This window comes from Sturnira hondurensis, unplaced genomic scaffold, assembly GCF_014824575.4.
Source record: "Sturnira hondurensis isolate 20B ecotype Veracruz unplaced genomic scaffold, ASM1482457v3 Scaffold0003038, whole genome shotgun sequence".
Taxonomy (NCBI): domain Eukaryota; kingdom Metazoa; phylum Chordata; class Mammalia; order Chiroptera; family Phyllostomidae; genus Sturnira; species Sturnira hondurensis.
The window spans coordinates 2,090,700-2,116,761 of record NW_028075669.1 but is presented as its reverse complement, the minus strand read 5'-3'; positions in this window follow the sequence as shown (position 1 = coordinate 2,116,761).

The following is a 26,062-nucleotide window of genomic DNA, read 5'->3' as shown; positions in this document are numbered from 1 at the left end:
GCTCAGTGGATTGAGTGCTGGTATATGAACTGGGAGGTTGCCAGTTCTATTCCCAGTCAGGGAGCATGCCTGGGTTGTGGGCCTGGTTCCCATTGAGGGTGCGTGGGAGGCAACCACACATTCATGTTTCTCTCCCTCTCTTTCTCCCTCCCTTCCCCTCTGTCTGAAAATAAGTAAAATCTTATTTTTTTTTGTTTTCTTATGCTCTATAATTTCATTTCTAGAGGAAAGGAGCACAATCAAGAATATGTGGTACATTCCTCTAGAGCAGTAGTTCTTAGTGTTGTCCTTAGACCGGTACCATGGCAGCACCTGGGAACACATTAGAAAGGCAAATTATCTGGCCTCATTCTAGATATACTGATTGAGACACTGGAGTTGAGGCTGTGCAATTTGTGTTCTAACAAACCCTCTCATCAGTATCAACCCTGGTTGAATAATAATAGAATCATCTGAGAAAATTTGAAAACAATACCAGGGCCCAGTTTTTACCTCCAGAGATTTTCTTTCTATCTCCTCCAGTAATAAGTGTAGACAAAGTCGAGAGTTATTGGTCTAGGCTTTATATATGTATATATATATAAATATACAAATATATATATATATATATGTATATTTATATTTAGATACTTATATATAAATGTAAATATGTAAATCTCTAAATCTAAATATATATAAGCCTATATATATTTACGTATATATAGCTAAGCGAAGTAAGCCAGTCAGAGAAAGAGAAAAAGACTAGTAACATATGGTCTTGCTCATATGTGGAATGTAATGAACAAAATAAACTAACAAACAAAATTCAACTAGAGGCATAGACATATGGAAGACTGACAGGTTTCAGAGGGAAGAGTTGTTGGGGGGACTGGAGGAGATTGGCCTGGGAACATACATGCATATATGCATAGCCCATGGACACTGACAACAATGTGTGAAGGTAAGGGGAGGCATGTGTAGTAGTATCAACAATAAAATAAAATTTTAAAAAATATTATGCATTATGCATATATGTATAAATAGATCTAAGCTATCTACATTACATATACATATATTATTATGTAAATATGTGTGTAGTGTAGAAGGTTGAGACTGATGACTCAACCCTGTCCACATATTTAAATTACATATTATATATGTGAATATAATAGATTCTTCTGCATCTTTGACTTTTCACTAATAATATGTCAACAAGTATAAATGTTTCATTTTTTAGAGCTGTGGTTCTTAACTCGGGTCAATTTTACTCCACAGGCGACATTTAGCAATATCTGGAACCTTTTTTTTGGTCACAACCTGTGGAGGCACTTCTGGCATCTACAGGGTAGAGACTAGGGATGCTGCTAAATTTTCTACAAGGTACAAGACAGCTTTCCACAAAAATGAATTATCTGACCCCAACTGCCAGTAGTGCTGAGGTTGAGAAATCCTGTTTTAGAAGAATACATAGTGTTCCATTTTAAGGCAGTATTAGATTTTATTCTATCTTTCCAATGTGCTTTGGTTACTTCATTTAATACTCACATTTTATGAAGGAGTTGAAAAGGTGGGAGTTATGTCTTTTCTCTCCATATACTTTCCCCAAACTTACTAAAGTAAGTTGTATGATTTTTGCTTCTTTTCCGTTCCATCAGTAATCAACATATTCCTGGGCATGTTAAAACTATTGACTAAAAGCTTGTTGAATTGAATTGAATAATCCTTAATCCCCACAATATAGTCCAATTCTATTGTATTTGTCTCTGGTTTCTGTTAAACCCTAGAAATTCTCGGTAAAATTCTTTCTGTCAATAAGAAATGGAATTAACTGTAGCGTCTCAGGTGTATTGCTGAGTGAATGATTAAACATCATTGGCAGATAGTAAGCTATCTGCTGTGACCTTTCAGTTTTTGGTATTTTGACTGATGGTCCCCTCTTTAGAGTTTAGTAAAGTTGTAAACAGAAAGACATGAGACCCACTGATGGGCCAGGCAGTCAAATACCAAATATGAAAAGGTCAGCATCAAACTCTGCTTGCTGATATGACTCAGACTGGCTTGAAATTGGGTGGGCCTGTGACACTGTGGGTTTGAGCTATCACCTTAAAGGGAAAATGACAAATAGTTCCATAGTAAATGGAATGGGGAAATACTCAGTTTGAATCCTATTAGAAGATTGTAATCTAGCTCTGAATGAAACTTAGGTAGATAATATCATGGAAATTTTATGTTTTGAAGGCTTTGTCTAGGATGATGTTGTTGTTTTCTTCTTTTTCTAAGACTTTTAGTATCATGAAAACACCTCTTTTTCTGGTATTGAAAAGCAACTTCTTTTTCATGCTATTAAATGTAGAGTCCTTAAAGACTGTTATAAAACTTTCTCAGACTATGCTGTCTACTTCCTTAATGTTTACTTTTATCTTTTTGAGCTTTATGTCATGTACTTATTTTCTTCTTCCTGCATCGTTTAAGACTCTATTGCTCCTTTAAGTACTCCCAACTTTGTTTTCTCCAACTTTGAGATGTAGTAAGTCTCTCATAATGGGAAATGTTGAATCATTTATTCATTAATTCACCAAATATTGTTTGCATAATATGAGTCAGGGCCTGTGTAAGATGCCAAGGTGTATGGTTCCTGCTATTCGAGTATAATCAGTATAGGAGGAAGCCCAACTCCTAAGAAAATATAGCTGATTTATAAAATAGTATGAATTCAGTGTGATAAAAATGTTTCAGTTTTACTTTTCCTCAATAACTGCCTTCACCTATGTATTGTTGCATTTACATTTCTGTTTACTTTTAACATTTTGGACATCCTACATCTTTCTCACTATTTTCAATCTATTAAAGTGCAATCCACCTATCAATATGTCTAAGAAAAAATATCTTATAACACCAAGTGTTTGTGAGAATATGGAGTAAGTAGAATGCACACACATTTCTGTTACGAATGTAAATTGGGATAACTACTCTGGAAAATTTTGGACAGTAATTACTAAATTTGAACATATGCTATCCTATTACTCAGCAATTCTATCACTAGGTACACACACAACAAAAAAGTAAATATGTTTACCAAAAATATGTACTTGATTGTTAACAGAAGCACTGTATATAACAATAAGAAACTGAAAATGTCTCAGATATACTCTATATCTCATTTTACTGTGCTTCACCTTATTATACACTGCAGATAATGGGGTTGTTTTACACATTGAAAGTTTGTGGCAACTCTGTTGAGCAAATCTATTGGTGTCATTTTTCCAACAACTCTTGCACACTTTGCATCTCTGTGGCACATTTTAGTAATTGTCACAATATTTCAAACTTTTTCATTATTATATATGTTATGGTAATCTGTGATTAGATCTTTGATGTTGTTATTGTAATTGTTTTGGAGTACCATAAACTGTACTCATTTATAATGGTAAACTTAATCAATATTTTTTAAAATTTTTGTTCAAGTATAGTTGTCTCCAGTTTTTCACCACCACTTCCCCCCACACCAGCCATCCCCACCTCCCACCCTCAATCCTACTCCACTTTGGCTTTCTCCATGTAGTCACTCCCCATCTCTTTGCCTCTCCATGGGCTTTCCTATTGCCTGAGAAAGATTGAAATTAAGCAAATTAATAACCCTGCAATGGCCTCTAATTATTCAAGTAAAAGAAAGAGTTGTACTTTATCACTATAAATTAAAAGGTAGAAATGATTACGCTTAGTTGGGAAGGCATGTTGAAAGCTGAGACAAGCTAAAAGCTAGGCTTCTTGTGCCAAACATTTAGCCAAGTTGTGAATGCAAAAGAGAAGTTCCTGGAGGAAATTAAAAGTGCTACTCCAGTGAACACATGGATGATAAGAAAGCAAAACATGCTTATGCTGATACAATGTGGCAGACTCTGGCCAGCAGAGTTCACCTGTTGTAGCTGATGTTGAGAATAAAGGCACAGGAGGTAGCAATCCTGTGGAGAAAAAGGGGATGGCATGACTACTCTCTCAAGGGGAGAGTATCTATGGATGCCTCAGCTACTCTCTCAAGAGGGGAGCACCTTGACCCTTGCCTAGACAGGCTTTTATTGTTTTCTTCGGGTCTTACATCATAGAAAGATTTATTACCTATTACATAGAATATTATTGTCTACATTGTAGGAACAATCAAGGAAATGAAAATAACATGCAGAGAGGAGTGACAATGAGCCAATTAGCTCTGTCCTTAGACAAATTTACACAGGCTTTGGAAATTACCTTGAAGATAGACAACACACATTTGTAGTTTTACACCAGGGTGATGGAGTTTTAGCAAGAGCAAGCCATAACAATGTACGCATTTTCTAGGCCTGATTCCCATGGGAAAACTTGGTTTGAAGGTCTGGCTCCTGGCCACCACTTCACTTCTGTAGGTTTTCAATACAGAGCTGAGTCCCATTTGCCAGACTAAAACAAACCGGTCCTCTACAATAGAAACAATTTTAGTGGTCTAGATAACAGATTAAACCAACCAGATTTCCTTAAGCCAAAACTCAATCTAGAGCAAGGCCTTAACTGTCTTCAATTCTATGAAGACTGAAAGAGGTGAGGAAGCTGAAGAAAAAACAAGTTGGAAGCTAGTGGAGGTTGGAACATGAGGTTTAAGAAAAAAAGCTATTGCCCTGGCTGGTGTGGCTCAGTGGCTTGAGTGCTATCCTGTGAACCAAAGGGCCGCTGGTTTGATTTTCAGTCAGGGCACATTCCTGAGTTGAGGGCCAGGTCCCCAGTAGGAGACATGCCAGAGGCAATCACACATTTATGTTTTTTCCCTCCCTTCCTCTCTGTCTAAAAATAAATAAATAAAATCTTTAAACAAAGAAAAGGAAAAAAGTTATCCCCATACATAAAAGTCCAAGGTAATGTAGCAAATGATGATATAGAAACCATAGTAAGTTATTCAAAAGATCTAGCTAAGATAATTAATGAAGATGGCTACACTAAACAACATATTTTCAATGTAGATGAAACAATCTTATATTAGGGGATGCCACCTTCCCTTTCTCTCTAGAACTTTCATGACTAGAGAGAAGTCAAAGCCTGACTTCAAAGCTTCAAAGGACAGGCTGAACTCTTAATTGGTGGCCAATGCAACTGGTGACTTTAAGTTGAAGCCAATGCTTTATTACTATTCTGAAAATCACAGAACCCTTACAAATGATGCTAAATCTATTCTTCTTGTGCTCTATAAGTGGAACAACAGAGCCAGGATGACAGAAAATCTGTTAACAACATGGTTTACTGAATATTTTAAACCCAGTGTTGAGACTACTGCTAAGAAAAGATTCCTTTCAAAATATTACTATTGATTGACAATGCAGCACATCACCCAAGATCTGTGAAGGAAAGATGTATAATGATATTGTACATGTACTATTGTTTTCATGACATCTATTCTGCAGCTCATGGATCATGGAGTAATTTCAACTTTTAAATCTTATAATTTAATAAATACATTTTGTAAGTCTGCAGCAACCATAGGTAGTGATTCTTCTGATGGACCTTTCAATTGTAAAACTTTTGAAAAGAATTAACCATTGTAGATTCTATTAAGAATATTTATAGTTCATTGAAAGAGGTAAAAATATCAACAATAACAGGATTTCATTCCAACCCTCTTGGATGATTTTCAGGGGTTCAAGACTTCAGTAGAGGAAGTAACTGCAGCTGTGGTAGAAAAAGCATGAAAACTAGAATTAGAAGTGGAGTGTAAAGATGTGACAGAATTGCTGCAATCTCATGATAAAACTTTAATGGAGAGATTCAAGATGGCAGTAAAGTAAATGGAAGATACACTAACCTCCTCCCAGGACCAATCAGGAATTACAACTAAATTGCAGAGAAATCATCCTGAATAGCCAACTGAATACTTGCTGGAGAGAAACCATAAAACCGAGGACAGATAGAAGAAACCACTTCACCAGAACAAGACTGGAAGGGAGTACCAAGGAGGTGCAAGAGGGCAGCACCTGAAGCTCTAGAGGAATATTTCAGCAGCCAGTGTGAGGCTTCTGAAAACCTTCTGATAAATGTGGGGTCTAAACCCCAAGCTGGGCTCCCCAGCCTATAGGACCAGAGCTGGAAAGGAACCCAGATAACATCCAGCTGTGAAAAGCAGCAGGGTTTCTGTCTGCGAGGGAGAGATGGCTGGAGATGCAGAGTTCCTCTTGAAGGACCAACACACAAAATGTTGTTTGTAGCCACTTTCCCTGGTCTGCAGCAGAGGGAGGGCAGAGTGGACTAGAGACACTAGAGGGGAGTCTTGGGATGGTGGCTCTGGGAAGAGAACTGAAGGAACGACCACCAGAATCCCTGCGCTGAATTATCCCCCAAACTGTAGAAGCCATCTTTCTCTGGCAGAGCCCTCTTCTCCAAGTGGCATCAGACTGAGAGGGAGAAATAACCCCACCCAAAGGAATCACTCTGCACCACCCTATGGAGCTTAAGTCAGGCTGCTGATTACAGCTTGAGGCCACATCATTGATTATATTAACAACTAAGGCAGAAAATACAAAGAAAGAGCTAAAATGGTTAGACAAAAAAACAAAAAAACCCACAAAAAACAAACAAAAAAACAGACTCCAGATGAAAGAACAAGAGAATTCTCCAGAAGAAAAACTAGATGGAGGGATGAACAGTAGGCTGGATGAAGCGGAGGACTGAATCAGCAATTTGGAAGACAAGGTATATAAAAACACACAGGCAGAGCAGCTAAAAGAAAAAAGAATGTAAAGAAATGAGGGGAGCTTAAGGAACATTTTGGGCGACGTGAAGTATATCAACATCCACATCATGGGAAAACCAGAAGGAGAAGAGAGTGAGCAAGGAATCAAGAACCAATTTAAAGAAACAATGAACCCAAATTTCCCTGATCTGGTGAACAAAAAGATACACAAATCCAGGAAGCTCAGAGAGTCCCAAACATGTTGGACCCAAAGAGGCCTACATTGAGACACATCATAATTAAAATGACAAGGCTTAAAGACAAGGGGAGAATCCTTAAAGCCACAAGAGAAAAGCAAGTATTTACATACAAGGGAGCATAAATTAGACTGTTATCTGATTATTCAACAGAAACATTTCAGAACAGATGGGACTGGCATCAAAGATTCAAGGTGATGAAAATCAAAGACCAACCACCAAGGCTATTTTATACAGCAAGGCTATCATTTAAAATCAAAGGATAAATAGTTAGCATCCCAGACAAGAAAAAGCTAAAGGAGTTTGTTAGCACCAAACCAATAATGCAAAAAATCATGCAAGGTCTTGCTTGAAGAAAAAGAAGAAAAAGGAAAGGAGAAAGAAAACAGAAAAAGGCAGTCTAATAAAATTGTACAACATACATATCTATCAATAATCACCTTAAATGTAAATGGCTTCAATGTCCCAACCAAAAGACATAGGGTAGCTGAATGGATAAGAAAACAAGACCCATATATATGCTGTCTTCAAGAGACCTTTCTCAGACCAAAAGATACCACAGACTAAAAACAAAGGATACATAAAATATTTCATGAAAAGGGAAAAGAAAAAAAAAGCCGGGGTAGCAGTACTTATATTTAACAAAATAGACTTTAAAACCAAGGGTATAGTAAGAGATAAAGAAGGATACTGCATAATGATAAATGGAACAATCCAACAAGAGGATATAACTCTAGTAAACATTTACACACACAACATAGGAGCAGCTAAATATATAGAACAAATCATAATGGACATAAAGGGAAAGACTGACAAAAATACAGTAAAAGTTGGAAATTTTAACACCCTATTGACTTCAATGGATAGATCTTCCAGGCAGAAAATGAACAAGGAGCCACTGGCCTTATACCACATACTAGATCAAATGAATTTAATTGATATATTCAGAGCTATTTTCCCCAAAGTGGCAGAATATACATACTTTTCAAGTGCACATGGAATGTTTTCTAGGACAAACCACTTGTTGGGACACAAAACAAGTCTCATCAAATTTAAGAAGACTGAAATCATATCAAGCATCTTCTCTCACCACATGCTATGGAACTAAATATCAATCTCAAGAGGAACACTGAAAAACATACAAAGGCATGGAAGCTAAATAACATGTTATTAAACAATGGATAGGTCAACAAAGAGATCAAGGAGTAAATCAAAAGATACCTTGAAACAAATGAAAATGAGAACAAAACAATCCAAAGTCTGTGGGACTCTGAGAAATCAATCTTAAGAGGGAAATTGATAGCATTACAGGCCTACCACAGAAAACAAGAAAAAGCTCAAATAAACAATCTAACTTTAAACTTATAGTAACTTGGAAATTAACAAACAAAATACAAAGTGAGTAGAAGGAAGGTAATAATGAAGATGAGAGAAAAGGTAAATGAAGTAGAGTCTAAAAAAAAGATACACAAGATCAATGAATCCAAGAGCTTGTTCTTTGCAAACATAAACATGATTGACAAACTTTGACCAGACTCATAAAAAAAAGAGAAAAAACTCAAATAAAAAATCAGAAATGAAAGAGGAGAAATAAAAACTGACACATAAGAATACAAAGGATTGTAAGAAAATATTATGAAAAACTATATACCAAAAAACTGTAGAACCTGGATGAAATGGAAAAATTTCTACAAACATATAATCTTCCAAAACAAAAAAGGAAGAATCAGAGAATCTAAACAAACAGATTATACCTAGTGAAATTGAAGCAGTAATCAACAAACTTGCAATATACAAAATCCAATATACAAAGCAGTAATCAACAAACTTGCAACATACAAAGGACCAGATGGCTTCACAGGTGAATTTTACCAAACATTTTGAAAGGAACTAACACCTCTTCTCAAATTATTTCATAAAATTCAAGAGGATTGAAGCCTCCCAAACTCATTTTATGAGACCAGCATTATCCTAATTCCAAAACCAGGTAAAGGCACTACAAAGAAAGAAAATTATATGCCTATATCTCTGATGTACATATATGCTAAAATCCTCAACAAAATGTTTCCAAATCAAATACAGCAATGCATCAAAAAGATCATACACCATGACCAAGTAGGATTTATTCCAGGAATGAAAGGTTGGTACAACATTAGCAAATTAATAAATTTTATTCACTACATAAACAGAATGAAGGATAAAAAAATCTCATGACCATATCAATAAACGTGGAATAAGCATTTGATAAAACCCAGTACCAACTTTTTATCAAAACTCCTAGAAAGGTGGGAATAGAGAGAACATACTTAATCATAATAAAGGCCATATACAGCATACCCACTGCCAGCATCTTACTCAGTGGGCAAAAACTACAAGCATTCCTTTTAAGATCAGGAACAAGATGAGGATGTCCACTTTCTCCCATCTTATTCAATACAGTATGGGAAGTCCTAGCCATAGCAATTAGCAAAGAAGAAATAAAAGGCATCCAAACTAGAAAGGCTGTAGTAAAACTGTAATTATTTGCATATGTCATGATACTGTGCCATAGAACTGAAAATATTCCATCAAGAAACTATGAGAACTGATAAATGAATTCTGCAAATTAGCAGGACAGAAAATTAATATCCAGAAATCAGTTGCATTTTTATGTCAAAAATGAAGTAACAGGAAGGGAAATTCAGAAAACAATTCCATTCATAACATCTTTGAAAAAAAAGAGAGAAAAAATTAAAAAAACAAAAAAAATAGATTTTAAGTAACACAATTAACTGGAGTACAGTTGAATGAATATCAGGACAGAAAAAGGTATCCTTTTTTTGTCTCAATGAAAGTTTTACCCTATATATATTAGGCCTGTATATATTTTGCTTTGATTAAAGATGCTATTTCATTTTTTCTCTCCATGAAAATAAATTCTAGGTGCTTTTTGAAGTCTGATTATGGTAATAGTTTCTAAAAAGTTTCAAGTATTTACTAATAAACTGTAGTAATGTGTGAAAAAAATTTAAAAAGAATAAAATACCTAGGAATAAACCTCATCAAGCATATAAAAGACCTGTATATGGAAAACTGTAAGATACTGAAGAAATTGAAGAAAAAATAGGTAAGTGAAAGCACATATTGTGTTCATGACTAGAAAGAATTAACATTATTAAAATGTCCATAGTACCCAAAGCTATCTATAGAATCAATGCAATTTCTATCAAGATTTCAATGACGTATTTCACAGAACTAGAACAAATATTTCAAAAATTTATACGGAAACACAAATGGCCCCACATAGCAACAGCCACCCTGAAGAAGAAGAATAAAGTTGGAAGATTCACACTACCTAATAAAACTACAAGACCATAGTAATCAAAAAAGCATGGTAATGGCATAAAAACAGACAAATAGATGCATGGACCAAAATAGCCTAGAAATTACTCCACATTTTACAGTTAATTAATATTTGACAGATGAAGAAAGCACATGCAATGGGCTAAACATCATTTATTCAATAAATGGTATAGGGAAAATTGGACAGATACAAGCAGAAAAATGAAACTAGACACCTTCTTACTCCACACATAAGGATAAATTCAAAAGGGATCAAAGACATAAATGTTAGAACCAAGACCATAAAAATCATAGAAAAAAACACAGGCAACAAAACCTTGGACATTTATTGTAGCGATTTTTAAAATCATTTAATTGTATTTTTCAATTTAATTCTTGTTCAAATACAGTTTTCGGTCTTATATTCCCGGTAGCAATCTTTTACAGATGAAATATATATTTTTATTTTTTCAAAAATACCACGTTTTTTGCATCAAAAATATATTTACCAAAAGCAGTATGGTGTCTTATTCCACAGTGGGAATGAGCGGACCTTGAATTTCAACACTTTGTTATTAATAAATGCTAGTCATAGTCAATTAAATAAATCCTCCCCAACCCCATTCTCTTTTGAAGCCTATATCGAAATTCAAAGCAGTGTAAATGTACATGCCTTTTGTGATTTACATGATAAACATGGTCACAGAGGCATGTTTGGTTGTACAATAGATAATGCTTTGAATTGTATTCATGCATCAATTTTCTTTTTTTTAATTTAATTATTTTTCAAGTACAGTTTTCTGTCTAATACTCCCATCCCATCCCACCCTTCCTACTCCCCCCTCCCTCCCATTTCCACCCTTCTCAGTTGATGTCCATGTATCCTTTATATAGGTTCCTCTAAATCCCTCCCCTGTTTCCCCTGAAATTCCCTCCCATCTTCCCTCTGGTCACTGTCAGCCTGTTCTCTATTTCAGTGTCTTTGGTTATATTTTGCTTGCTTGTTTGTTTTGTTGTTTAGCTTCCTGTTAAAGGTGAGATCATATGGTATTTGTCCTTCAACACCTGGCTTATTTCACTCAGCATAATGCTTTCCAGTTCCAACCATGATGTTGCAAAATATGAGCTCCTTCTTTCTTTCTGCTGCATAGAATTCTATTGTGTGTATGTACCACAGTTTTTTGATCCATTCATTTACTGATGGGTACCTAGGTTGCTTCCAACTCTTGGCTATTGTAAATTGTGCTGCTATGAACATTGGGGTGCATATGTTCTTTGGGACTGCTGTTTTAGGGTTCTTAGGATACAATCCTAGCAGTGGAATTGCTAGGTCAAAAGGCAGGTCCAATTTAGTTTTCTGAGAAAATTCCATATTGTTTTCCATAATGGTTGTACCAGTCTACAATCCCACCAACAGTGGACCACAGTCCCCTTTTCCCCACACCCTCTCCAAAATTTGTTGTTTATTGCTTTGTTTATGATAGCCAATTTCACTGGTGTAAAGTGGTATCTCATTGTGGTTTTAACTTGCATCTCTGTGATAGCAAGCGATATTGAGCATCTCTTCATGTGTCTCTGGATCCTCTATATGTCCTCCTTGGAGAAGAGTCTGTTCAAGTCTGTTCCCCATTTTTTAATTGGGTTAGTTGTCTTCTTAGAGTGAAGTCGTGTGAGTTCTTTGCATATTTTGAAGATTAAACATTTGTCTGTGCTATATAGAGAGTTGGTTTTATTTCTGGGTTCTCTGTTCTGTTCCATTGGTCTATGTGCCTGTTATTATGCCAGTACCAGGCTGTTTTGATTACAGTGGCCTTGTAATACAGTTTGATATCAGGTATTGTGATCCCTCCTACTTTGTCCTTCTTTCTTAACATTGCAGCTGCTACTTGGGGTCTTTTATGGTTCCATATAAATTTATCAAGTGTTTGTTCTATGTCTGTGAAATATGCCATTGGTACTTTAATAGGTATTGCATTGAATCTGTATATTGCTTTGGGTAGTATGGACATTTTGAAGATGTTACTTCTTCCAATCCATGAACATGGTATATGTTTCCATTTGTTTGTGTCTTCCTTGATTTCTTTCTTCAGGGTTGTGTAGTTTTCTGCATATAGGTCTTTTACCTCCTTGGTTAGGTTTATTCCCAGATATTTTATTTTTCTTTTTGCTATATCAAATAGGATTTTTTTCTTGATTGCTGCTTCTACTGCTTCATTGTTGGTATACAAAAATGCCTTTGATTTCTGGATATTGACTTTGTATCCTGCTGTTTTGCCAAATTCATTTATTAGTTCCAGCAGTTTTTTGGTAGAGGCTATAGGATTTTCCATGTACACTATCATGTCATCTGCAAACAATGCCAGTTTTGTTTCCCCCTTTCCGATTTGGATGCCTTTTATTTCCTTTTCTTGTCTGATTGCTGTGGCTAGAACTTCTAATACTATATTGAATAGAAGTGGTGAAAGTGGGCAACCTTGTCTTGTTTCTGATCTTAGTGGAAAAACTTTTAGTTTTGCCCATTGAGCATGATTTTGGCTGTAGGTCTTTCATATATGGCCTTTATTATGTTGAGGAATGCTCCCTCTATTCCCATTTTTCTGAGTATCTTTATCATAAATGGGTGTTGAACCTTATCAAAAGCTTTTTCTGCATCTATTGGTATGACCATGTGATTTTTGTCTTTGCTTTTGTTTATTTGGTGTATTACATTTATTGATTTGCGTATATTGAACCATCCTTGCATCCCTGGGATGAATCCCACTTGGTCGTGGTGTATGATCTTTTTGATGTATTGTTGGATGCGATTTGCCAATATTTTATTGAGGATTTTAGCATCTATGTTCATCAGTGATATTGGCCTGTAATTTTCTTTCTTTGTTGTGTCTCTATCTGGCTTTGGAATTAGGGTGATGCTGGCTTCATAAAAAGAGTTGGGGAGTTTTCCCTCCTTTTGGATTTTTTGGAATAGTCTGTGAAGAATAGGGGTTAGCTCTTCCTTAAAAGCTTTGTAGAATTCTCCTGTGAAACCATCTGGTCCAGGGCTTTTGTGTGATGGGAGTTTTTTGATTACTGCTTCAATTTCATTTGCTGTTATTGGCCTGTTCAGGTTTTCTGCTTCTTTTTCATTGAGTTTTGGAAGATTATATTTTTCTAGAAATTTGTCCATTTCACCTAGGTTTTCAAATTTCTTGGCATACAGTTCCACATAGTAATTTCTTACAATCCTTTCTATTTCTGCAGTATCAGTTGTAATCTCTCCTCTTTCATTTCTGATTGTGTTTATTTGGGTCTTCTCTCTTCTTTTCTTGATGAGCCTACTTAAAGGTTTGTCTATTTTGTTTATCTTTTCAAAAAACCAACTCCTGGATTCATTGATCCTTAGAATTGTGCTTTTAGTTTCTATGTCATTTAATTCTGCTCTGATCTTGGTTATTTCCTTCCTTCTACTTGCTCTGGGCTGTCTTTGTTGTTGTTCCTCGAGTTCTTGGAGGCGTCGGGTTAGGTTGTTTGTTTGAAATGTTTCTATCTTCTTTAGGTAGGCCTGTATTGCTATGAACTTCCCTCTCAGGACTGCCTTCACTGTGTCCCATAGGTTTTGGGTTGTTGTGAGTTCATTTTCATTTGTTTCCAGAAGCTTTCTGATTTCTTCCCTAATTTCAATCTTGACCCATTCGTTGTTTAATAGCCTACCATTCAGTCTCCATGATTTTGGGTGTTTTGGGTTTTTTTCATTGGGGTCGGTTTCCAATTTCAGTCCCTTGTGATCAGAGAAAATGCTTGGTATGATTTCTATTTTCTTGAATTTATTGAGACTCGTTTTGTGTCCTATCACGTGATCTATCTTTGAAAATGTTCCATGTGCGTTTGAAAAGAAAGTGTATTTAGCTTCTTTGGGATGGAGGGCTCTATATATATCAATTAGGTCCATTTTGTTTAGGGTATCATTTAATGCTGCAATATCTTTGTTGATATTTTGTTTGGAAGATCTGTCCATTTGTGACAGTAGGGTGTTAAAATCCCCTACTATAATTGTGTTGATGTCAATATCTTTCTTGAAGTCCTCTAAGATTTTCTTTATATATTTGGGTGCTCCTACTTTGGGTGCATATATATTTACAATGTTTATGTCTTTTTGGTGGATTCTTCCCTTGAGTATTATGAAGTGACCTTCTGGGTCTGTCTTTATGGCCCTTCTTTTGATGTCTATTTTGTCTGATATGAGAATTGCTACCCCGGCTTTTTTTTCTTGTCCATTTGCTTGGAAAATTTGTTTCCATCCTTTCACTTTTAGTCTGTGGTGGTTCTTTGACCTGAGGTGGGTCTCTTGTAGGCAGCATATGTGTGGGTCATGCTTTCTTATCCATTCAGCTATTCTATGTCTTTTAATTGGTGCATTTAATACATTTACATTTAAGTTTATTATTGATAGGTACTTATTCATTGCCATTTTTGTACTTGTGTTCCTCTCTATCTCCCTCTTTTCCTTCCTTTCCTTAAAGCAGTCCTTTTAGTAATTCTTGTAGAGCTGGTTTGGTGGAGGCGTATTCTTTTAGACTTGTTTTGTCTTGGAAGCTCTTTTTTTGGCCTTCTATCTTGATTGAGAGCCTTGCTGGGTACAATAGACTTGGTTGTAGGCCTCTGTTTCTCATTACTTGAAATATTTCCTGCCATTCTCTTCTTGCTTGGAATTTTTCCATTGAGAAGTCAGTAGCCAAACTTATTCAGACCCCGCTGTATGTTATTTCCTTTTTCTCCCTTGCTGCCTTTAGGATTTTCTCTTTGTCTTGGAGGTTTGCCATTTTAATGATGATGTGTCTTGCAGTAGGCCTCTTTGGGTTCTACCTGATTGCGACTCTCTGCGATTCCTGAATCCGTGTGACTTTCTCTCTCCTCAACTTAGGGAAATTTTCTGTAATTACTCTTTCAAGGAGGTTTTCTATCCCTTGTTCTTCTTCTTCTCCTTCTGGTATTCCTATTATTCGGATATTATTACGTTTCATGTTGTCTTGCATTTCTCTTAAATTCTCATTTTTTTCGGATTCTCTTTTCCATTATTTGGTCTGTCTGGGAGATTCTTTCTATCCTGTCTTCTATCTCACTTATGCGATCTTCCACCATATCGATTCTATTCTTCATACCTTCTACTGTGTTCTTCAGTTCAGAAATTGTATTCTTCATTTCCTCTTGGCCTTTACTAAGGGTTTCCATTTCCTTTTTCATGTTGGTGTAGTTTGCAGAGAGCTCACTGTAGCTCCCCTGTAGTTCCTGGTAGCTCGTTGTAAGCTCTTTGAATTTCCTGATAACCAGTGCTTTGAATTCAATATCTGATAGTTTGCTTGCCTCTATTTCATCTAACGTTCTTTCTGAGACTTCCTCCTTTTCTTTCATTTGGGGGTTGTTTCTTTGTCTTCCCATTGTTTGCGTTGCTCTTCTTGTTGGCTTCAGCTTCTTAAAGTGATCTGTTTGGGTTCCTGGGTTTATGGTGTGAACCTCTGTGGTAAGATGCCTGTGAGATTCAGTGGTCCAGTCTCCTGCAGGTATTTTGGTGTTCTCCAATTCCATCTACTCCTCTTGTTGGCTTCCAGCTGGTCAAACCTTTTCTTCTGGTCTCCCTAGATGCAGCAGCCTGAGGGGCTATTAGTGTGGCCTTTCTTTCCTCTCGGTGAACTTAGCTGGTCTAGCCAGTGCCCTCCCAAGATCCAGAATGGTGCCGCTCTCCCGTGCCCGGCTGAGAGCAGGTTTTTCCCCAGGCTTCCCAGCTCTGGTCTGGCGTGAGGGCACGCACTCCCAGCCAGGCTTTCCTGGTCTTGCAGGCTTGGGCTTGGACCTTTCCCAGTGCTGTGGCTGCACACACTGGGCAACTCACAATTCTTCCAAGCAGGCAACCACAGCCTGACTTCCAGTGCTTTTCAGTCTGCGCCCAGCTGGGTAGGGATGGATCTGGGGATTGGCGCTTCCCCAGGGGCCTTGTCAGTCTCACGCAGCACCCCGATGCTGTGTGAGCACAGGCTGGAGTCCCCGGCTGGAGTCCCCCGGTATCGGGAATGCGCACCTCCGGGAATGCACCCCATGGGGAATGTACTTGACCGAGAATGCACGGGACTCCCAGACCTCCAAGCCGGCAACTACAGCCTGCCTTCCGGTGCTTCTCAGCCTGCCCCCGGCTGGGTAGGGAGGGAGCTGGTGACTGGTGCTCTTCCAGGGGGACTGACAGTATCCTGAAGCTCCCCGAGACTGTGGGAGCACCCGCTCAGGCTACTGGGAATGCCGGGGCCCCTCAGTTCCCCAAGCTGGCAAACACAAGCTGACTCCACGGGTTATCAGAGTTCTCCGGTTTGCTTCCCAATGCCCACTCCTCTCTGTGCCACTACAGGCAAACTGATCTCTCCTGGTGTTTTCCAATCTGCACCCTGCTGGTTAGAGAGGATGCCAGTGACTAGTTCTCTCATAGGGTTGTCCTTGTTGCCCTCCCTCGGCTCTCAGAGATCAGGTTGGACCTGCCAGGGCCCTGGTGCTGCCCTGTGAAGGGCCCACAGCCTCTGTGCTGTTCCCTCATACCTTGCTGATCTGAGGTCCCTCTCCTCTCCTCAACCTCTGGTCATTCAGTGTCCGCTATACTCTCTGGGGTCCTGCCGTCCCATATGCTGGGTCCCTGTTGGGTGTTCGCCCGTGCTCCTCTGCAGAGCAGCCTGGTTTTTCCCCAGGGCATGAAGGGAAGCGAAATCCTTTGTCCTACTCCGCCGCCATCTTCCCACTCTCTCTTAAAGTAATTTCTTACAATCCTTTCTATTTCTGCGGTATCAGTTGTAATCTCTCCTCTTTCATTTCTGATTGTGTTTATTTGGGTCCTCTCTCTTCTTTTCTTAGTGAGCCTACTTAAAGGTTTGTCTATTTTGTTTATCTTTTCTAAAAACCAACTCTTGGATTCATTGATCCTTAGAATTGTGCTTTTAGTCTCTATGTCATTTAATTCTGCTCTGATGTTGGTTATTTCCATCCTTCTACTTGCTCTGGGCTGTCTTTGTTGTTCCTTGAGTTCTTGTAGGCATGGGGTGAGGTTGTTTATTTGAAATGTTTCTATCATTTTTAGGTAAGCCTGTATTGCTCTGAACTTCCCTCATAGGACTGCCTTCATTGTGTCCCATAAGGTTTGGGTTGTTTTGACTTCATTTTCATTTGTTTCCAGAAACTTTTTCATTTCTTCCCTAATTTCATTCTTGACTAATTCGTTGTTTAATAGCATACCATTCAGTCTCCATGATTTTGGGGTGTGTTGGGTTTTTTACTTTGGGGTTGGTTTCTAATTTCAGTCCCTTGTGATCAGAGAAAATGCTTGGTATGATTTCCATTTTCTTGAATTTGTCGAGGCTCGTTTTGTGTCCTATCATGTGGTCTATCTTTGAAAATGTTCCATGTGCATTTGAAAAGAATGTGTATTTAGCTTCTTTGGGATGAAGCGCTCTATATATATCAGTCAAGTCCATTTCATCTAGGGTGTTGTTTAGTGCAGCTATATCTTTGTTGATATTTTGTTTGGAAGATCTGTCCATTTTTGACAGTGGGGTGTTAAAATCCTCTACTATAATTGTGTTGCTGTCAATATCTTTCTTGAAGTCTTCTAGGATTTTTCTTACATATTTGGGTGCTCCTATGTTGGGTGCATATATATTTAAAATGTTAATGTCTTCTTGGAGTATTCTTCCCTTGAGTATTATGAAGTGACATTCTGGGTCTTTCTTTATGGCCCTTTTTTTTGAAGTCTATTTTGTCTGATATGAGAATTGCTACCCCCGCTTTTTTTTCTACCATTTGCTTGGACAATTTGTTTCCAGCCTTTCACTTTTATTCTGTGATGGTCTTTTGTCCTGAGGTGGGTCTCCTGTGGGCAGCATATGTGTGGATCATGCTTTCTCATCCATTCAATTATTCTATGTCTTTTGATTGGAGCATTTAATCCATTTACATTTAAGGTTATTATTGATAGGTACTTATTCATTGCCATTTTTGTAGGAGAATTCCTCTCTGTCTCTCTCTTTTCCTTCCTTTCCTTAAAGCAGCCCTTTTAGTAATTCTTGTAGAGCTGGTTTGGTGGAGTCGTATTCTTTTAGACTTCTTTTGTCTTAGAAGCTCTTTATTTGGCCTTCTATCTTGATTAAGAGCTTTGCTGGATACATTAGCCTTGGTTGTAGGCCTCTGTTTCTCATTACTTGAAATATTTCTTGCCATTCTCTTCTTGCTTGGAGTGTTTCCATTGAGAAGTCAGTAGCTAACCTCATTGGGACTCCCTTGTATGGTACTTCCTTTTTCTCCCTTGCTGCCTTTAAGATTCTCTCTTTGTCTTGGAATTTTGCCATTTTAATGGCAAAATTGTGTGTCTTGAAGTGGGCCTCTTTGTGTTCCTCTTGAATGGGACTCTCTGTGGTTCCTGGATTCGCGTAACTTTTTGTCTCATCAAATTAGGAAAATTTTCCATCATTACTCTTTCAAACAGGTTTTCTATCCCTTGTTCTTCTTCTTTTCCTTCTGGTATCCCTATTATTCGGATATTATTGTTTCATATTGTCTTGCATTTCTCTTAATCCCTCTTCATTCTTTTTGAGCCTCTTTTCCCTTTCTTATTCTTCCTGGGAGATTCTTTCTACTGTGTCCTCCAACTGGCCAATCCGATCTTCTGCCTCATCAATCTTGCTTTTCATTCCTTCTACTGTGTTCTTCAGTTCTGAAATTGTATTCTTCATTTCCTCTTGGCCTTTGCTGATAGTTTCTATTTCCTTTTTCATGTTCATATAGTTTGCAGAGAGCTCATTGTATCTCCCCTTTAGTTAGTAATAACTCCCCTCTAGTTTTTGATAGCCCATTGTGAGCTCTTTGAATTTCATGATAACTAGTGCTTTGAATTCAATATCTGATAGCTGACTTGTGTCTCTTTCATCTGACATTATTTCTCAGACTTCCACCTTTTCTTTTATTTGGGCATTGTTTCTTTGTCTTCCCATTGTTTATGAGACTCTTCTTGTGAGCCTCAGCTTCTTAAATTGATCTGTTCTGACTCCCTGGGTTTATAGTGTGAACTTCTGTGGTGGAATACCTGTGAGATTCAGTGGTGCAGTCTCCTACAGGTATCTTGATGTTTTCTGCTTCACCTACTCTTTTCTTTGTGTGTGTGTGATCAGTTGGAGGGGGAGGCAAAATGGTTGATGACAGCAGGAGAGTACTTTATGATATTTACAGCCACAGCTGGTACAGAAGAGATAGAAGATATTTAGGTTATATATAGTGTTAACTGTAATCTTCAAGCCACTTTTAAGAAAGGATGGACTAAAGATAAGTCTCTTGTTGGTGTAGGGACGAATTGTGAGTTGTATTTAGAAAGCAGTGAGGTTGAGTGTGTTCAGATTTTAAGGTAACGTGACAGTAAAGAATAGTAAATAGACGTAGCGTGTGAGCAAGTAGAGTTAATCACTGTAGAAATCGAATTCAGGAACCTGTAAAGTGGGCTAAGACCCGAGAGATGTGTTGTGAAGTATTTACAGTGGTATAGAAAGCAACAAACAAACAAATAAACAAACACACAAGAAAAGGCAGGAGAAGTGAGGAAAAAGCAATAGGTTTGGAATGAAAGGAAGAAGGATGAAAACAGGAAAAAGAAAGGAGAGGAACAAAGTACTGAAAAATACAGCAACAATAAAATGTAAAAAATATATGATTACTGAAAAAAAAAAGTTAAAAAAATGTTTAAAAAAAACCCCAAACCCTCCCTTGTTGGTTTCAAACTGTCCAATCCAGTTTTTCTGGTTTTGGCAGGACTTCTCTGTGGGCTGGGTTGTAGGCCCACGCTCAGTCCCGTGAGTCAACCAGGCTACTGGACTGGGATGCGGGCATCTGTCCACCCGACAGGCTGCCTGGGTCCCACAGGATCTGGTACTGGTCCTTCCCAGTCCTGTGGCTGAGTGAGAAGCAAGTTAATCTGCCTTCACAGGAGAACACCTCAGTCCACTTTCCAATAAAAACTTCTCCTGAAAGCCTGGCTCTCAGCCCACCCCAATCCCCAACCCGACCATTTAGGACAATGCTCCTCTCAAATTTCCCAGGCTGGCAGGCTGGTGGGCTGGTGACCACAGAGATGGAAACTGAACATGGCCCCCTGTCCTTGCCACCCTCCCTGCAATCCTAGGCAGACATATCTCTGCCACCCAGCCCCGCCTAGATGGGGAGGGAGGGAGCCAGCTCTCTTCCAAGGACCCTGCCTCTGACCCAAGGCTCCACTGGGTGCCAGGCTCCCGATGAGTCCTCTGTGGCACTGGCCGCCGATGGAAGCCTCTACACCCCTAATGTGTCGAATCCGAGCTGTTACAGGCTGGCAGAGTGCAGCCGGCCCTGAGGCTGCCACTTTTGTCTTTACTCACAGGTGCCGGGCTCCCAATGATGAGTCCTCTGTGGCAGACGCCCTGACGCTGGCCATAGATGGAAGCCTCTGGGCCCTGATAGCTGTGGCAGCAGCAGCTCCGAGGCCGTCTTGCGCCGGCCGTTGTCTGCTGGTCCCACCGCTGCTGTTCCCGCTGCTGCTGCTTTTGACTTTACTCTGGGGTGCCTGGCTCCCGAGAGCAGCCGGACCTGTTGCTGCCGCTTTTGTCTTTATGCACAGGTGCTGGGGTCCCATTGAGTCCTCTGTGGCAGACGCCCCTGTCGCTGGGCACAGACGGAAGCCTCTGGGCTCTGACCACTGCAGCAGCCATGGCTCCGAGGTCTTTATGCCCCGGACAATGGCTGCCGCTGGCCTGGCTGCCGCTGGCCTGGCCACCTCTGTCCTTACTCGTGTCCCTGAGACTCCAATGACCTGTAGCTGCCTGGTTCCTCACTATCTCTGGTCTCTTATTTTCATAAATGCTGGAGAATTGTTGGTTGGGGAATTGATTGAGGTGTTCTTCAGTAGATCTACCAGGATTTTCTCCCAGGGGTATGAGAACTGGAGTCACTCCATCCTACTCTTATGCCATTTTTCCACATTTTTTAACATTAAATGTATCTCCCCTGGCAAGGGAAAAAATAAAAAATAAACAAATGGGATTACATCAAAATAAAATGTGTTTGCTCAGCAATGGAAATCATTAACAAAATAAAAAGACAACCCATAGAATGGGAGAACAGATTCACTGATACATTTGATAAGGGGCTAATATCTAAAATTTATAAAGTACTTACAAAATTTAGCACCAAAAAAGAAATAGTCCAATTAAAAAATAGGTGAAGGACCTGAATAGACACTTCCCTAATGAGGACACACAAATGGGCCATAGACATATGAAAAGATGATCAACATCACTAATCATCAGAGAAATGCAAATTAAAACATCATTGAGACACTATCTCACATCTGTCAGAATGACTATTATCAATAAATCAGCAAACAACAAGTGCTGGTATGGATGTGGAGAAAGGGGAACTCTTTTGCATTGTTGATAGGAATGCAGATTGGTGCAGCCACCGTGGAAAGCAGTATAGAGCTATTTCAAAACATTAAAAATGGATCTGTCTTTTGACCCAGTGATCCCACTTCTTGGAATAGATCTGAAGGAATCCTAAACACTAATTTGAAAGAAAACAAGGTACCCTATGGTCATTGCAGCATTATTTACAATTGCCAAAATATGGAATCGGACCAAATGTCTTTGAATAGATGAGTGGATAAAACAACTGTGGGATATTTACTCAATGGAATACTACTTCACTGTAAAAAATGAAGAAAATTTTACCCTTTGAGACAGTATAGATGGACCTGAAGAACATTATGCTATATGAAATAAGCAGTCAGAGAAAGAAAAATACCATATGATTTCACTCATGTGGAATCTAATAAACAGACTGAACTAACAAGCAAAATAGAGACTCATAGATGGAGAACAGATAACAGCTAGTGGGAGGGAGGTTAAGGGTGGAGGTCTTGAGCAAAAAGGAAAAAAGGACCCACGGATATGGAAAAAAATACGGTGATTGCTTGGTGGAGGAGGATATAATGGGACTAAAAGGTAATGAAAAAATACAATAAAGGTTAAATAAAAATAAATTTAAAAAATCATGTCAAGGAAAACTTTAATGAATGACGAGTTGCTTTCTATGGATGAGCAAAGTGGTTTCTTGAGATGTAAGCTACTCCGAGTTAAGATGGTATGAAGATTGTTGAGATAATAGCAAAAGATTTAGAATATTATATGAACTTAGTTATTAAAGTGGCTGCAGGATTTAGAGGATTGACTCTGATTTTTTAAAAAGTTCTACTGGGGATTAAGTGCTATCAAACACTATTGCATGCTACCAAGAAATTGTTCATGAACAGAAGAGTCAATTGATATGGCAAACTTCATTGTAGTCTTAATTTAAGAAATTGCCATAGCCACCTTAAACTTCAGCAATAATACCATGATCAGTCAATAGCTATCAAAACTGATGCAAGACCCTTAATCAGTGAAAAAGTCAGGACTCTCTGAAGGCTCAGATGATGATTGCCATATTTTTAGCAATAAGATATTTTTTAAATTATGTGCATTGTAACAAAGTATTCATAATTAAAGGTATTTACATTGATTCATAGCTGTCATCCTATTTTACAAAATCAACTAGAGTGTAGTGTAAAATGAGTTTTTATATACAATGAGAAATAAAAAAATCATGTCACTTGATTTAATGTGATATTTACTTTATTGTGGTTGTCTGGAATGAAACCTGCAAACTCTCTGAAGTTTGCCTGTATATCTAGAGTAAAATGTATAAATAAACTTTGGTATATTACTAAAATAAAATACTATACAAAAATGAAAGTAAACTAACCATTAACATAATAAAAATAATTACTTCTAGAAAATTTTGTCATAAAATCATTATAAATATTTTGGTTTCATGGAGTAGAAATTATACTGGAAAGGAAGAAGAGATTATAAACAACTCTGGGAAAAAGTGAAATTTAACTTTTGATAGTAGAAGGGATTAACCATTTATTCAATACAAAATTAGCATTTTTCCTATTTTGTGCATTGCTTCTCATTTTTCTGTGCAAAAGCTTTTAAGTTTGCTGTAGTCACACTTGTTTATTTTTAGTTTTGTTGCCTTTGCTTTTGATTTCATATGCAAAAAATCATTGCCAAGACAAAAGTCAAAAAGCATCTTCCCTATGCTTTCTTCTTGGAGTTTTAAGATATCAGGTCTTAAGTTTAAGTCTTTGATGCAATTTGAATTAATTTTTGTCAATCTTTTAAGATAGGTATCCAATTTTATTTTTCTTCACATATTTATCAAATACCTGGTACCATTTATCAAAGAGACTATTCTTTTCCTATTGATTGTTTTTGGCTCCCTTGTCAAATTCTAGGGCATGTAATTCTTGACTATCATTTCTGTTTTATTGGTGTATCTGTCTATTTTTATTCCACTATCATATGTTTTAATTCTGTTTGCAATAGGAAAATGTGATGCCTCTCGCTTTATTCTGCTTTTTCAGTGTTGCTTTGGTTGTTTGAATTCCTTTGTGGTTCCATAAAAATTATAGAATTTTTTATTTCTGTGAAAAATACCATTGGAGTTTTGATAGGGATTGTGATTAATATCCAAAATATGTGAAGAACTCATACAACTCAATAACACAAAACTATGAATAAATCAATGAAAACAAATGGGAAGAGGACCCAATAGATATTTTTCCAAAGAAAACATCAAAATGGCTATCATATACATAAAAAAGATGCTCCACATACTAATCATCAAGGAAATCCAAATTAAAATCAAGGAGAGATATTACCTCACACCTGTTAGAACAGCTGTCATAAAGAAGACAAGAGATGTGGAAAAAGAAAACCCTTGTACACTGTTGATGGAAATATAAATTAGATTAACCACTATGAAAAACACTATGGAGTTTTCTCAAAAAAGTAAAAATAGAATTATCATATGAACCAGTCATTCCACTTCTGGATATATACCCAAAGGAAATGAAAACAGGGTATTGAATAGATCTCTATACTTCCATATTAATTACAACATTGTTTACAATAGCTAAGATATGTAAACAACCAAAGTACCTGTCAACAAATAAGTAGATAAAGACTATAGGGTCTATATTTATATAATTGTATACTAGTCAGCCATGAGAAAAGAGTAAATTTTGCCATTTACAGCAACATGCATTAACACTGAGGATATTGGGCTAAGTGCGATAGGTCAGATGAAGGCAAATACTATATGATTTCACATATATTTGTAATATAAAGAGCCAAACTTGAGAAATCATACAGTAGAATGGTGGTTACCAGGGCCTAGGGGGCAAGGAAATAGGAGAGATGTTTAAGGGTACCAACTTGCAAAGAAGATAAATAAGTTCTAGAGATCTCATGCACAGTATAGTGATAACAGAAAATAACACTGTATAATAAACATTAAGCTTGCTAAGAGAATAAATCTTAATTACATCTACCACAAAATTATAATTATGTGATATGACAGAAGAGCTAACACTACAATGGCCTACCATATTATAATACAGGGCCTGGCACAAATAACGGCCCTTTTTATTACATAATCTTTTATTACAAAATCATAAACATGTAATTTTGTAATGTAACAATACCACACTCAAGCACACTGTATGGCATTTTAGGTGAAATGTTCGAATTAATACTATAAATTATTACACTCATATTATTACCCCACCAATCACAGTCAAGAAAGCCTTACCTTTGCCAGAACGTGTATATAAATACATCAAATCAGTATATATGCCCATTAAATTCACAGTGTTTGTTATATGTCAAATATATTTCAATAAAAATCACACTTAATATAAAGTAAAAAATAAAAATTTAAAAACTATATAAGTAGATAAAGGTGCAGAAGTTTGGAAAAAATGACAGAAGAGATTGCCTAGTGGTATGAAACTACCTAAACATTAAGGGAACGGCATGACCTAGGTGTCAGAAATATCCGTGTTTCAAGCTTAGAGATCTGAGCCTCAGAGACCATTTTTCCCAAGGTTACACCTGTAGTAAATGGTAGAACTAGAATTTGGATACAGGTCTGCCTATGTCCACAGTCGATGTTCTTAACCTCCAAGATACACATTTCTTTGAAAGGTTTGATGATCAAGGCAAGCATAAAGTCCATGTAAATATATGCAATTAGTTTGCTCTTGCAGAAGGAGGATCAGGTGAACCAGAACAAACTGTTCAATTAAAAGGGGACTACATCAGAGCTGGGTCTTGAGTAGAGGCAACCATCAGGTTGATAAAATAGCACAAGCAAAGACATGGATACAAATTCCTGTTTTGTAGAACCTTGTGGTGTCACCAATAATTTCCAAAGTATGTATAAATATTCAGGAACTTTCCTTTTGGATAACTTCATGAAAATAAGTAGTCTTGGCAAGTTGCAATTTTCATGAAATTGGGGAATTTAATAACAAACCATTTTGTTGGCTTGATTTTTGGTCAGACACAATTATTGACAGTCATCTTAGTTGTCACAAATAGAATTGTTGGCAATATTCCAGGTTAAACACCCATTTAGTGGTGATGTTCTCAAAGGCAGTTCACTGTTTTGTTCCCCTTTGTACATATGCAAACATTCTGCCTCATTTTTCAAAATCCCACTTGCAGTTTACCAGGTCTTTTGGCTCCTGGTGAAAGCCAAATTTAGCATTGTGTCCAGCAGCCCTAATGGAATGCTTTTCCACTGAGCTATATATAGTACAGTTACCACAAAATGAGTAACTTGTCTCAGTAATATATCCTTATTATCTTGATTTTTAGCTAAAACCTTACATTTTAAAATTCAG